The sequence below is a fragment of the Octodon degus genome, unplaced genomic scaffold (genome assembly GCF_000260255.1).
Source record: "Octodon degus isolate 3935 unplaced genomic scaffold, OctDeg1.0 scaffold00029, whole genome shotgun sequence".
Classification (NCBI taxonomy): domain Eukaryota; kingdom Metazoa; phylum Chordata; class Mammalia; order Rodentia; family Octodontidae; genus Octodon; species Octodon degus.
The window spans coordinates 13,804,509-13,820,420 of NW_004524605.1; the positions used below are offsets into that span (position 1 = coordinate 13,804,509).

The 15,912-nt window shown below is 37.2% G+C and overlaps 1 protein-coding gene and 1 pseudogene across 2 annotated transcripts in view; both read right to left on the minus strand.

The window, feature by feature from the left end:
• Clint1 (clathrin interactor 1) overlaps window positions 1-15,912 on the minus strand; it is a 58,943-nt gene that overhangs the window by 38,404 nt on the left and 4,627 nt on the right. The window lies entirely within an intron of this gene.
• Window positions 13,784-14,781, minus strand: LOC101589247 (annotated as a pseudogene).

A 15,912-nucleotide genomic window follows, 5' to 3' on the forward strand; every position in this document is an offset into this window, starting at 1 on the left:
TATCAGTGACTAGTTTGTTTAAGAAACTTGTTTCCACACAAACACACATCAGATTTGGGTCATAATAAAAATATAAATTAGCTTTTGTTACTAACATTTCATATCTGTTTTAAGAAGTTAAAATTTTCAACAGATAAATATAGCAAGAACCTACTGCATTTTAGACAGAACTCTCACACAATAGTGAAATGTAAAGCAAAAGAAATAATTTGGGAACTGTTATCAGCAGTGGATATAATTTATACCACACCTCACTTTCTCTTCTTATCACTAAAAACAAACTACAAGTATTACAAGTAGTTTTAATCAAAAATTTCAAAGTTAAAAAAAATCAGCATTCCAAAACACAGATACCAGAAACAGGAAGACACATCTTTTTAACTGGGAAAGGGATCAAGAAATAAAGAAGGGCAAGAAGAGAAGGGAACATAAAAAAAGTATTGAGACGTGTTATATAAATGTACCAACTCCCCACGAAGAATGCAAGCACTAAGTACTCCAAACACACACTAATAACAAAGAAAAATCAGTATTACAAGTCAGGTATGGAGGCACACATCTGTAATCCTAGAACTCTCTGAGGCTCAGGCAGGAAGACTGCAAGATTAAAGCCAACCTAGGTAACTTACTGAGACCCTGGCTCAAAAGATAAAAAATGGCCTGGAACTTAATATATTGTGAAGGTCCTAGGTTCAATCCCTAGTTACCCTCTCCCCGCCCAAAAACTCAGATTCCAAAACCCTATAATTTCAACCTTATATATTAAAGAAATATTCATTTCCTTGCTTATAAAAGAGTTTACCTAATATTCCAATAGTTTCAGGTACTGATTCAATATTAGTTTAGGTGGGACAAAAGTAACCAAACTCACAGGTGAAGTTTCTCAGAATCATAACTAATGCTTTGTCACATAGTACAAAGTCATCCTAAAATACAATAAGCAGAATAAATCTTAAGAATTTTTCCCAAAGACTTCATAGAATATCATTTTATGGTTTATGTAAAATTCATGTTCAGAAATTACTACATTAAATCAAAAAGTATTGAAGAAGCTAAACTCCAAGTTCAGCTTCCAATGGTAAACAACGTATTGCAATAGAAAGAATACAGAATTTGATCATCAAAAGATTAAAAAAAAACTTATTAGATGCAGAAACTAAACTACTCATTTTATTTAAAAAAGTAATTAAATGTTTATAGTCCAATATAGTCTTTTGGGAAACACTATAAACTATATATAATTATTTTAATACTAAAAAAAATTGGAATTGATCCAAAACAAAACATTTAAACCAGGACAGTAGTGGGATTTCTTCCCCTTAAAGTTTGCTAGTTAATTCTTTCCAAAAGGTACCAACCTCTTAATTGCTATTAAGCAGGCCAAGTTTTCAAATACTCTAGTATTTTATATAACAGGCATTCAAGGAAAACTCTGTGAATGAGACAAGCCAAAAACAACATCCTGATGTCTACAACTAAATTATGACCTGTGGGAGGAAGAACTGTAAAACTATTTCCCTTTCTTTACAATTTAAGTGGTTAGCAATACCAAATGAAACAACCCATTTGATAGTACCCCATTTTCAGACACTGAAATGCCCCTTGACTCAAGGAACTATTTCAAAACTCAAGGTTAGGGTAAAGGAAAATAATACACATTTATGTATTTTTTCGTAAGCTGCTTCATTTATTATGGCTATTTTAAGATTAGAGCCTGAATCTTTATTTCTAGCCTATACTAACTTTTTTTTTTAATTGGATACAGGGTCACACTATGCAATTCAGACTCCTAATGATCCTCTTGTCTCAGCTTCCCCAGTGCTGGGATTATAGGTGTGTGCCACCACTCCTGGTTTTGGACCAGCACAGCACAACTGGGTTCCAGGGCCAGCATGGCAGGTGGTACCAGGAACTGCACTCAGGCCCTTGTGCGTAGACCACTGAGCTATCTCCTCAGCCCCAAGCCTATACTAAACTAACCCTTATGGGTTAGTTTAGTGTAGTGATTCAATGAGTGTGAATAAATCTTATTTGGACAAATCAACTAATGTGTGCCTTTGCTTCCTCATCTGAAAGATTCAAAAAATGATAATTATGAAGATAACATGAAATGATATGAGCAAAGCACTGAGCATACATACAGCTTTCTAATTTATTATTTATTATCTTTAGGTTGAATGTCTTTAACCTAGACTTAATTTTGAGACTATAATTTGTTGTGGAATCTGTTATGCCAGTAGTTGACATAAATGAGTTGAGTAAACCCAAAAACCAAAAACTTAAGAGACTTTGTCTCCTTTATTAATGTCATGTTACCACCTGAAATTAAGCCTAAACTTCCACAACATATTATAGTCTCTAAATTGTTAAAATAAAAAGGAAAACTAGCACAAAACATAAAAATATCAAAAGTAGCATGGGGAACCAGATGTGGTAACAACCCACACCTGTCATCTCATTGCTCTGGGAGGTTAAGACAAGAAGATCATAAACTTGAGCCATAAGAACTTGTCGCTAAATAAATAAATAGGCTGGTGCTAACTGAGTGTGAGGGCCCTAGGTTCAGTTTCTAGTATGATCAAAATCACTCACTCATTCACTCACTCACTTACTCACTCCATGATGTGTCTGGTTGAAAAGTTTCAGAAGAGCCATAATGTTCAGTTTCTGTATGGTGTTTCCTTTCCAAGAACCCAAATCATTATACTATACTAGGAAATGTCTGGACGTCGCTGTAATGGCTTATGTGAAATCCCTTATATCTTTCTAGCACAAGTGCTGTAGCTATTATAACCCGACAAGCTGACAGAAAATGTCTCAATTTAGGATAGTCTCTTCATACCGAAGAGTTACCACTATTTTCCTATGAGATATTCCCATCAAGAAAGACTGGAAGAATGCTTTATAGCTGCAACAGTGATAATAATTTATTACTTATTATCCTTTGATGGTTAAGAGAACTGAATGAAAAGGGACTTTAAAAATGTGGCAGTAATGGTACTTGAAACAGTACAGCAATCACACAAGTAGAGGAAAATAAAATAGAAAATTCCTTGAAAAAAAAGCTCTCACAAAGCAAAATTGTATCAACACTTGTATCAAAAAGTGTATCAAAACATATATGCATGTGGACAAAAATTACATGAAAAACAGTTGAGTTGAGGTGGGCATGTATGTTTAAAGATTCAAAAATTAGCCAGGGATGTAGCTCAGTGGTACGGTACCTGCCTGCCAAGCGTGAGACCCAATTTCAATTCCTGGTACAATCAATCAATCGATCAATCAGACAAGCGTCCTGGGGATGTAACTCAGTGGTAGAGCTCCTGCCTTGCATGCACAAGGTCCTGGGTTCAATCCTTAGAACCACCCTGAACAAACAAATTCTAAAAGTATACAATGAAAAACCTTGAGCATTAAGACAGTGCCTATATTAAAACTTAGCCTGTTTGCCAGAGATGTGCCCCTCAGCTGGACTGACCTAACTGCTGGGGATCCCCTCCAGCTACCCTGGTTCACTAGTATGGCACCGACCAGTGTGGTCTGAAGAAGGTATAGGGTATCAAGCTGCCCCTTGGCTGTGGGGCTTCATTGGGAAACCATTCTCTAAGAATGCCAATCATAATCCCATACTATTTCTGTTTTCTACTGACTTTTTAAAATTATGTTACTCAGCAACATTCCAGGTTTTCATTTTTATTTTCCTCTAAAACAGTAGTTGTACATATTTTGTAAGTACTATCAGGAAGTAATGATTAGTGCTACCTGAGGAATCCACAGCAAGCCACGGTAAGGTTGGTTAAAACCGAGCAACTTTTTCTGTTGCACCTCACGAATCTCCACATATTATTGTTAGCTTATATTTTTCATCTCATCATTCTTGCTTTTAGTTAGTGTCATTGTTTTCCTTATTTTCTACAATAAGGAAAAGATTGTAAACAGCTTTTCCCATAAGGAAAAAAATAACAGACAGCTTTTCCTTTAGTCTTTTGATGTTTTTAAACTCTTGGTTAGCTTTCAGTCTTTGAAGTTGTTTTAAATCTCATGTTTTTAGAAGTTTAAAAAAAATCCTGATTGCTTTTTTACTGTTGATCTCGGATTTCTACCTTGCTTGTTTTATGTCTTTGTCTCATTTTTATTTTATTCTTGATGTATAATACTGTACAACTCAGCACATGGTGTTATGTTTTGTGTAATAAAATCAGAATACTTAGCATATACATGAAGGTACAAATTTATCAATTCTTTGTGGTAAGAACATTCAAAACTGCTTAGTATTTTGACACACATCGCTAACCATAGTTACCACCTTACTGTGCAATAGTACCCCAGAATTTATTTCTCCTAACTTTTTACCACTGAACAATCTTTGTCCCTCCTCTCTCTTCTTCCCATCTTTTGGCAGATAACACTCTACTTCAATGGGGTCAGGCTCTTTAGATTTTACACATGAGTGAGATCATGTCCTATTTGTCTTTTTGTGTCTGACTTATTTCACCTAACAGGTCCTTCAGCTTCATCTGCATTGCAGCAAATTATAGATTTTTTTTTTTTTTTAATGGCTGGATAGCACCCCATAGTGTGTATATGTACCACATTTTCTTTATCCACTCATCCACTGAAGGGCACTTAAGTTTCTGCATCTTGGCTATGTGAACTGTATTGCAATAAACAAGGGACTGAAGTTATCTCTGCAACATACAGAGATTTCATTTCCTTTGGATATATACTCAGGAGTGGGATTACTGTAGAATATGGTAGTGTTATTTCTGATTTTTTTAAAGGACTATCCACTGTGTTCAATAACAGCTGTACTAACCCACTTTTTCACCAACAGTGTCCACAAATTCCCTGTTTTCCATATGCATGACACATTATTATTTTAGATTTTTATTAGTACATGTCTGCAGTACATAATGACTAAATTCATAGTGGGGAGTTGGGACATGTACACAACACATCTTAATGCATAATTAGCTTTATCAAGTTCCATGAGTGAAAATGATTATTCTTACAAATTACAACTGCTTTTTAAATAATAAAAGGTTACTTTCTATGTATCCAGTAGCAACAACAAGACAGTAACTTCACTACTTTTCATCCTGAAAAATCAACTCAAAACATTTATCATAAAGCTGAGAAGAAAGTCTACATGCAGTAGCTGGAATGTTCAAGGCCAGGGAGACAGCTCAGGGGCACAAGGGCTTGTCTGGCAAGCACAAAGTCCTGAGTTCAATTCCTGTACCAAAAACCAAAAAAATAGTTGGGATGCTGACATCATATTTGGGGGCATTTACCCTGAGGGTTTACTTCCCATCATTTCCCCAAACTTTAATTTTCCATTAAAAATGTAGGCTATTTTCTCTGGCCTAAGGGACTAGAAATGGCACTTTTGTGTACAGATTTTAGAAGTATATAGCAATCACATCACCATAGGGAATTTGTTCCTATATGCGATAGATCTTGCTTCTTCTCTTTCCCCTTCCCCTGCCCTCTCTTCAAGCCTTCTTCCCCTCCTATTTACAAAACTTTGTTTTCAATTCTTCTATGCTTTTCTTGTCTCTTCCTTCCTTTCCCCCATCCACTTCCTTGTTCCGCTTCCCATTTCAACATTTTCTTCTCCTTTTCCAGTATCTGTTGTACATTTCAGCCCTTATTTACACTTTTGGTTTCTCACACCAGAGAAAAAACGGTGTATTTAAACATATGTGTCTGATTTATTTCACTTAAAAGTATGGTCTCAAGGCGCATCCGTTTAGCTATAAATGCCTCAAGTATATCCCTTTTCATAATGGAGAAGTATTCCATTGTATATAAATACCACATCTTCTTTATTCACCCATTGATGGACATTCAGGCCGATTCTAAGATTTAGCTGTTACAAATTGTGCTGCAATAAACATGGGTGTCCGGGCTGGGGAGATGGCTCAGTGGAATAAGCGCTTCCCTGGCAAGTGCAAGGACCTGAGTTCAATCTTCGGTTCCACCAAAAAAAAAAAAAAAAAAAAAAAGAATTTCTTTGGTTCCAACCTAAGATCTGTCCTGGTTAAGTGGCATAAGGTAAAAGAAAAAAGCACAAAGAGTTTGGTTTGAATGTCTCTTTAATTTCTAAAATATCTGCAGGTGAGAAGCTGAAGAAAAGCAGTGGGTCTGGGATTCACAGTTCACTAGGAATTAGAATCATCAGAGAGGCAAGGAAGAAGAGGAAAAGAAGCCAGACACAGTGGCACACGTCTGTAATTCCAGCACTCTGAGAGGCCGATGCAAATTCATTACAAGTTCAAGGCCATCCAGGGCAACTCAGTGAGTCCATGTCCCAAAATAAATATATTTTTAAAAGTAAGAATGGGGGCTGTAGTTATGTGTGAAGACTCTGGGTTCAATACCAAGTACAAAAACAAAACTGTACTGTACTGGTGATTGAACCCAGAACCTTTATACTGACCTAAATCTCCATTTCTTTTTATTTATTTAATTTTATTTCTGTCTTTTTGAGACAGGGTCTCGCTATGCAGCTTAGGCTGGCCTTGAGCTCACTTTGTAGCCTAGGCTGGTCTTGAACTTGCAGTGATCTTCCTGTCTCAGGCTCCCAAGTACTAAGATTACAGGCCTGTGCCGCCACACTCAACAAGTTCTTTTTATTTTGTGAGACATGGTCTTGTTAAATTGCCTAGGCTGGGCATGAACTTGTAATCATCTGGGATTGGCTTTCCAGAGTGCTGGGATTACAGATGTGTATCACCGCTATGGGTTATGGGTTCACTGAGTTTCTAGTGGATCAGGCACTATTATAAGCCATTTGCAATTTAATCCTCCAAACAACTCTCTAAGTGATAGAAATTAATATTACCCCAATGCTACAGATGAGGAAGGTCACCAACCACTGCAATGTGCTTGGGATTTCAGGGTTGATCTCAGGCAATTAAGACTCCACCAATCATTTGCCTAATTGTTCTGTTTGTTTTTTGATACAGGATCTCATTACACAGTTCAGATTCCCTTTGTGCTGGGAATTGTAGGCTGGTGTGCCACCATACTCGGTTTTGGGGCTGGCACAGCATGCAGTACCAGGGATCATATCAGGGATTGAACTTGCGCCTGCCAGGCAGGCGTTCAGCCTGCCAAGCTATCTCCCGAGCTCATTTTCCTAATTATTTTAAAATCATGTTTTTAATTAATCTTGTTCTGCCTCCAAACCTTTATTCAACTCACCAAAAGAGATTAAGGTACACAAGTGGGGTCATTTCCCTCCTTATCAAAATTCCTCCCAGCTGCTTATGACACTACAAATCCAAACTCTGTGCTTTGCCAATCACTGTTCTCACTTCCTCTTTCTCTGTTAGGGATCCCTGCTCATTCCATAATATGTCCTCCTTGGAATATCTTCCTATACACTCCGAACTTCACTTTTCAGTCTTTAGTAGATGACACGTCTTCCTCTAGCCACTATTTAAAAAGTTCTACTAATCACTGTATACTTCAGTAAGTCTCTTTCTCTACAGGGCTTCTTATCAGAGATTATGTAAGAACTAAGAATACACACACCTTATGAGCTGGGAATATAGTTGAGTGGTAGAGCACCCACCTTGCATGTGTGAGGCTCTGGGCTTGATTCTCAGCAATATATGTGAAAACTTATCAACTAAATACTGATTATCCTCCTATGTTCTAAAAACTCATACTTGAGAAATGTAATCAGTCTAAAATAAATGTGAATCGTGTATACTATTTTCACATTATTCTTTATAAATCTTGAGATGGCTACAGATACTACATTAAATGGGTGTGGTGACAATCCCACTATTGTTTTGTAGATACTACAAAACCAGCTGGGTGTGGTGACAATCCCACTATTCAGGAGGCTGAGGCAGAGGTTCCATGGGGGTTCAGTGCTAAATTAGGTTGCATGGTGAATTCAACACCAGCCTGAGCTACATAGAAGATCCTGTCTCAAAAGATCAAAACCTCAAAACTAGTATTGTATCTCTCAGCACATTTCTCAAACTCCTTTACTCTTAATGTCCAAAGGAAGAAGGTATTTAATTACATAAAATTTTAGTTTTTCAGCTTCTTTGCATACATATCTTTTAACTGCTAGAAAGATGCTGTTCTCAACTTATTACCAGTTTAACCCTCCAATTTAAACCAGAAGAAATGCACATTCAAAATAAATTATGTAAGAGGCAGGGGAGATGGCTCAGTGGAATAAGCGCTTCCATGGCAGGCGCAAGGACCTGAGTTCAATCCCCAGTTCCACAAAAAAATAAATAAATAAAAATTATATATTTGAGTGAAAATTAAAGCAGACATTAGTTCCACACTCAAAGACACATGTGCTAAACTGGGTGCAGTAGCACAGGGCCAGCACTGTGGGAGGCTCAGGCAGAAAGACTGTAAGTTCAAACCCAGTTCAATCCACTGAAACTGCCTCAGAAAAGAAGGCTGAGGATGTACCTTAGTGCAAAGCCCCTGAGATCAGCCCTCAGTACTGCTGAGGGAAAAGGGAGAGAGGGGATAGGGGAAAGGGAAAAGAGGAGAGAAGGGGAGGTACACCTTAAGGTTAATCAGGCATTTAGTAACCATTCACACCACTTTTACAAATATCACAAATGTATTTTACACTTCTGTTTGCTAAATAAAGTGTCAACGTCCAGGATTCTAATTAGAGTAGTGCTGCCATAATTGAGACTCTTAAATTACTCAGTAATCAGCTGCTAGTATAAACAATTCAAAAGCCAAATGAGTTTGCAACACAACCAAAGTATGTGAATTATAGGTGTAAGTTTATTATTGGAAATACCATTAGAAAGAATATATTTTATAAGAGCATTCTATTGACATAATCAGAATAAATAGGCTTTGATTTTTGTGTGCTCACTGCTGGAGGTGAGAAAAATGAGAAAACAGGGATGCTGCCTTGTTCATGAATTTGTTTTCTTAAGATTTAAAAATACAATTTAAAAAAACACTCAGATGTGGTGACACACAAGTTTGCAGTCTCAGTCCTTGGGAGGACAAGTTGGGAGGATACCCTCAGGCCAGCCACGGCTACATAAGGAGCCTCTGTCTCAAACAAAACAAAACAAAACAAAACAAAACAAAACAAAACAAAACAGAACAAGACCTCTCACCTTTAATTATCCAAAAGAAAAATAACACATTTCCAAAAAGTTCTTTGTTCCAATGCCAACTCTGAATTATCAAGTGATTCCGATACTAAAAATTCTACCAATTACTTAATAATGACAAAATCTTTCTATATCTCTTTACTAGGGGAGAACCCAGGGTTTTTTGAACGAGCTATAGCACCAGCCCTTTTTTATTTGGAGGCAGGGTCTTGCTAAATTACATTATTCAGGCTGAGCTGACACTTGTAATCCCCAGAGTGTGAGGAATATAAATGTGTGCCACCACCAACACACCCAGTTCATAATATCTATCTTAAAACTCTGCCTCACCACTAAAAGAAACCAAAAGTAGAGGTACTTGGAGAAACAGCTAACTCAGGGGTGAAATATTAAAATTACAGTATAATAGTACTTTAAGAAAAAAGACTAAATTTACAGACCTCCCATGAGGCAAATCCATGACAAACGGATTACAATTTACAGAATAAAGTGAAAGTCCTCGGAGGGAAGGACTCTGCCTACAGTACTGATAAACATGGAGGAAATGATGAAATCAGGAGGATGAGCACCATGGAAAGGATTAGTGCAAGCAAGAAGCACCTGTAGATGTTAAATCTAGCAGGCGACAGTAAGGTAAGGAAAGGACTCATGGTCTCCTAGTTTGGGAATTAGCTGCCATCAGAAAAACAGTAACTACAGATTAATAAAACGAGCCAACACCTTGACTGAGTAATCAAAATTAACATCACCAATAAGGATCACACAGACATTATTTTCCTCATGAGAAGTATACCACAGCATTTAATATAGTATTCCAGCTAGACACGTATAACCTCTGGAAAGATCAGCTAAAACTAAATTAAAGATTATCCTATAAAATAAATGGCTTGAGACTTTCTAAACTGTATATTCCATGAAAGACAAAGAACCAGTCAAGAAATTTCATCGAAGGAGAGTAAAGAATCATGACAAATACAATTTATGGTCCCAGATGGATTCCTGCATTGGAGCAGGCCCGTAAACAAAACTAGAATATGGGCTGCAGAAAGATAAAAGCTTGAGTCAGTGTTAAATTTTCTGAATTTAATAACTTCATTTACTGTGGCCTTATATTCTTTTCTGTAAAAGAATAATCCCTTTCTTAGGAAATGAAAACTGAGTATTGAAACAAACAATGAATGATGTATCTAACCTACTTTTGCTTTTTCTTTTTAGGTGGTGGTAATAGGGACTGAACTCAGAGCCTAAACATGGTCAACAAACATTCTACCACTGAGCGATATCCCCAGCCATTTTTAAATTATTTTTTTTTAGATAGGACCTTGAAATGCCAAAGCTGGCCTTGAAATTGTGATCTTCTTGTCCTACTCAGCAGCTTGGATTACAGAAGTAAATAGGAGCACCCTGAATCAGAGCGTATATCCATTAAGTGTACACACGAAAGGGGAAGAATAAGCAAATATACAAAAGTCGTTAAATATGGGCAAAGGGCATGTAAGTACCCTCTTTATTAGTCTCACAACTCAAATCTCAAAACAAAGTTTTTAAGTATCTTCTCGCTTGGGGTTGGGTAGATAGCTCAGCAGTCAAAGCACCTGCCTGATAAGCACAAAGACCTCAGTTTGATTCCCCAGTACCGCACGCAGTGCCAGCCCCAGAACCCCAGGAACACTGTGCTGGCCCTGAAACTGAGCATGATGGTGCACTATTGTAATCTCAGTGTTGGAGAGGCTGAGGCAAGAGGATCACTGTGAGTCTGAACTGCACAGTGAGACCCTATATCCAATAAATAAAAAGAGAAAAACATAATTTATAAAAATCTTTCTTGCAAAACACTGTGGATACACTAAATGTCACTAAATTGAATATTGTAACTTGTTTAATTTTGTGTAATGAGATTCTTACCTGAACAAGGACACCTGCTACATTATTCACGTTTCAGTACTGTACACTGACTTTGTTTTAAAACAGAAACAACACCCAGGTATGGGAGCCACACCAAGCACTTTGGGTGGCTGAGGCAGGAGGATCACAAGTCTGAGACCAATCTAAGCAACTGCCAAGAGCCTGTCTCAAAATAACTTAAATGGGGCTGAAGATTTGACTCTGTGTTAAGGCCTTGTGTTAGTCCACAGTACCACACAGACACAAAAATGTGATTTTTTTTCTGACCAATAGTATCATATATTAAACTGGTTTTACAACCAGATCAAATATCCAAGGTATTAAAAATGAGTAGAGCAGGATTTGGTGGTGCTTGTCTGTAGTTCTAGGCTGAGGAAGAAAGAACACAAGTCTGGAGCCAACCTAGGCTATTTAGCAAGTTCAAGACTGCTCTGGACTATGAAGCAAGACCCTGAATCACAAAAGCCAAACTTAATTAGTACACTAAATTGAAAAAGACTACATATAAGAATATTATTTGTACTACAGATGTCAATTCTAAGTTTTACAGGCATGAGAAAACAGCCATTAAAATAACTTTAATAAAATTTTTACTGTTAAAGGAACCTAACATTTCACAAAAACATACAGCAAATTTTGAATCCCTATTAGAACTTGAAAAATAATCTTTGTTCCTCTATAATGGTTTACTTTTGGTTTTCAACTGTTGAAGCACCACCACGCCACCACAACCAGTCTTATGGGCAGGGTTCTCTCTGCAGGCCCCGGGGGTGGAGCTGCCATGGCACGCTGGGGATCAAACCCGGCTGCTGTGCTCAGCCTAAGCAGGAGCTTTAGTCCGCTGAGCTATCTAGCCAGCCCTGTTTCTCAACTTATTCATTCATTCATTCATTCATTCATTCATTCATTTTTTTGTATTTATGACAGGGTGTACAGGATCTGACTATATAGATCGCACTCTTAGTGATTCTCCTGTTTACAGCCTCCCAAGTGCTGGGATTACAGGCACTCACCACCACGCCCAGTCTCAATGTTTCAGGAGACCCGGGGGTGTGGCCAGCAAGGCAGGACCAGGATTGAACTCCTGGGCACCTGCGTCTGCCTAAGCAGGCGCTTTAATTCGCTGAGCTATTTGGCTGGCCGTTTGTTTCTCAATTTTAGATACTATAAATTTTTCAAAGTAATTTTCAAATTCCATAAGACATACACTAGTAATTCAACTTTATGATAATGAAATATGACTCGATCCTGTGTATGTGTGTTTGTGATAGTGGGGGATTGAACCCAGGGGCTCTGTGCTATGTTACAAGCCCAGTCCTTTTTTTATTTTGAGGCCGGGTCTTACTCAATCACTAAGTTGTCCAGGCCGAGTTAAAACTGAGAATCCTCCCACCTCAGCCCCCAGAGTGCTGGGAGTACAGGTGTGTACCATCACGTCTCAATTTTTTTGTGTAAATGATATCCTGAAGATTAGTAAAGACCTAAATATATGCTCCCAAAGTAGATTATCTTTATTTAAATTGAGACTATAGTATTTTCCAAATGTGTTACTTGTAGCAAGTTCCACAATTTTTCTGTACCAAGTTTCCACCTCAGAATATCAAGTGAATTATCACTGTAATTTTTAAAAAGAATTTTATTTTTGAAAGAGCACAAATTAGAATTAAAACAGAAAAAATTACAAGTGATACAGATTTTTCACTTAACAAAGTAACATGAATTTCACAGTATTTGCTCTAATACATAGTGTTGTCTCCCAACCTTAACACATGGCAAATATTTAGTAACTACTAGCTTTTTTATTATTAGAAGTATCTAGATATAAAAGATATCCACTCTAATAATTATCAACTTACCAAACTTTAGAAATTCATTCAAAAATATTTATTGATCACCTACTGTATACTTATGCACTTCCCACAGAATGGTGAGTCTGTGCAAGTTACAATAACTTACAATTTATATTAAGGATAATAAAGATGCAATAAGCAAACGTACCTATTCCCAAAGATAAACACAGTATCCAGTAGGAATAAATAGAGTAGTAAACAGGCTTGGTGGTGCATACCTGCAAACCAGGTACTCAGGAGGCCTAGGCAGAAGAAGTCTGTGCAACTTACTGAGACCCTGTCTCAAAATAAAGAAGTTTTTAGAAGTGCTAGAGATATAGTACAATCTGCCTAGTGTACATAGGCCCTGGGTGCTTTCCCCAGGATCACAAATAAAAGCAAACAAAAAAACTGGGCACAGTGAAACACACTTGTAATCCCAGCACAGAGGGAAGCAAATGCAGGAGGATCACAATTCAAATGCATTTAGACAACTTAGTAAGTTCTCGTGTCAAAGTAAAAAATATAAAACGGTTGGGAATGCAGCTTAGTGACAAAGTACTCCTGGTTTAGATCTCCAATACCAACACCCTGAACACATGCAACTTTATCCACACACTCTTACGGTCACTTTAAAAAATGACAAAGAATGAACATAAGGGTGTTAAGGAAATAATAGAAAAAAAGCCAAGGATGCCTATCACAAATATATATCAACTAATAAAAAGTAAAAATTATTTGTATCAGAATTATACAGATATTACTCTTCTAAAGTTAAGAAACCAAACAAAATTCATATCCAAAGACTATGTTTTATGTATTTACTTTCGTCTGTTTGAGACAGGGTGTCACTATGCAGCTCAGGCTGGCTTTGAGCTCACTTTGTATCCCAGGCTGGTCTTTTTTCAAAAAAAAACTTATTTGTTACTTAAGTATTTTACTTTGACTGAACTCAGACTTAGAAGCAGAAGTTCTCAGAGGACAGCCTGTGTCTCTTGACACTTTGTTCCTGGTGTATTCCTTTGGCTTTCTTCATTCTCTTGGCCAGAAGTTCAGCATATTCTGCAGTTTCTTCCTTTTCTTTCTTAGCACACTGCTTTTTCAGTGCAATAAGGTGGCGTTTGTGTTGAAGGACAGTTGGGAGTAACAAGTCGCTGGACCATGGAGGCTTTGCTCCGGGGTTCTTCACCCTTCTTGTTCAAGGGCTTTCTGAGAACATACTGGTGGACATCATCTTCCTTAGAGAGACTAAAAAGTGCAGATTCTGCTAGCTTTCTTGGGTCTTAGGTGCTGAGGCACAGTAGTATCGTCAACCCAGGAATGTTCTTCTCTCCTTTCTTTACAATAACCAAGTTGAGAATGCTCTGGTTGGCATTCACAATGCAGCCTGGGGCAGATTTATGCTTTCTCTCCCCAATCCTCCTCAGTCTGTAAGAGGAATGCCCCTTACTCAGGAGACAGCTCAGTCATTTACGAGCCCGACTGGCAAGCACTAGGTCCAGAGTTCAATCCCCAGCCCCAAAAAACAGAACGAAAAACCCAAAAAACCAAAAACCTCCCAAGCTGGTCTTGAACTCAAAGCAAACCTCTACCCTCCCCAGTGCTGGGATAACAGGCAAGCAACACCATGCCAGCTCTAAAAGATGACATTTTAAAATAACAGGCTAACTCAACTACGTACAAAGCATGTATGTCTATTGTTGAACATTAACAAAGTTACTTATCTTTATAATTTATTGGCTCAATCTACCCCAAAGTCACAAACTTATGACTTTATTTGTATTTAAGTAATAGGGTCTACCTCATAAGCAAAAAGATTTTCTTGCCAATTTGGGCAAGTAAGTTGCATAGCTAAAGGGCCCTTTCTGCACTGTGCTTTCCTGTACATAGTACTAGGAATACCACTCATGGTCAAAGACCATGACTTCAGTATCATGTATTTTAGGGAATTCTTTTTCTTTGAAGACAGACACACTCACTACTATCCTCTAGCACTGACCAAAGATTCTTTTTCTTAATACTGCCCAGTCAAATTCTCAGTTTCAATTTGCACTCATAAAATAGGTCTTTTCATGTTTTAGAATATTTTACACTCACAGTATCTTTAACATCTTGAGGAAATATAAAACAAGCTAAATGAAATATAGCTGACAGATGGAAACGGCAGTATTTCTAAAGATTGCGTTCCTCAACATTTCTTTGAGAGTATTTGTGCAATATTCATTTTTATAATATTAAAGCAAAAGCATTTATGACTTGGTTAAGAAAAAGTACACACAAAAGAGGTATTTAAGCTTTCTTTTCTGCTTTCTTAAACTGTCTATTTACTTGAGTTTTAGGAGAATGCTCACTGCACTTGACTTCATGGATTAAGATAAATCTTACATATTTTAAAATTAGTCTGACAATATCTTTATTTTTTCAAACACTGTATTCCTTTAGTTTTTCTAGAAAGTCTAGATCATTTTGTGTATAACAGTAATATCTGGTGTTCCAAGAGTTTAATGAATGTTAAGGAGTGTAATAAGGTTTTCACATTTAATTCTTATGAGCCTATAAAATAACTATCATCACCTCTTATAGACTAAGAAGTTCAGAAATAACATTTTAATGCCCAAGACCACTTTTTCTTAGCAGTCAACCTAAGATTTGAATCCATTTCTTATCGCTGACCCACTAATAGTTTCCCATTCCACAACATACCACCTAGAGGTACCTAAGTATGATAGTGAAGTGTATTTGGTTAGCAAATTATAAAATGCATAGAGAAGCACATATAATTAAATTAAACAAGAAACATTCATAGGAATTAACACCTTAAAAAAAGTAAAAGGAAACAATTATTGCCAGGTGTGATGGCACTTGTCTACAATCCCAGCTACTTGGAAGGCTGAGGCAGGAGGACAGAAAGTTCCTTGGGCAATAACTTAGTAAAACCCTGTCTCAAAATGATAAATAAAAAAGGATGGGACATGTAGCTCAGTGGAAGAGCTCTACTAGGCTCAATCCCCAGTAATGCTAAAAAAATTAAGATTTTTTTTTTTTTTTTTAAA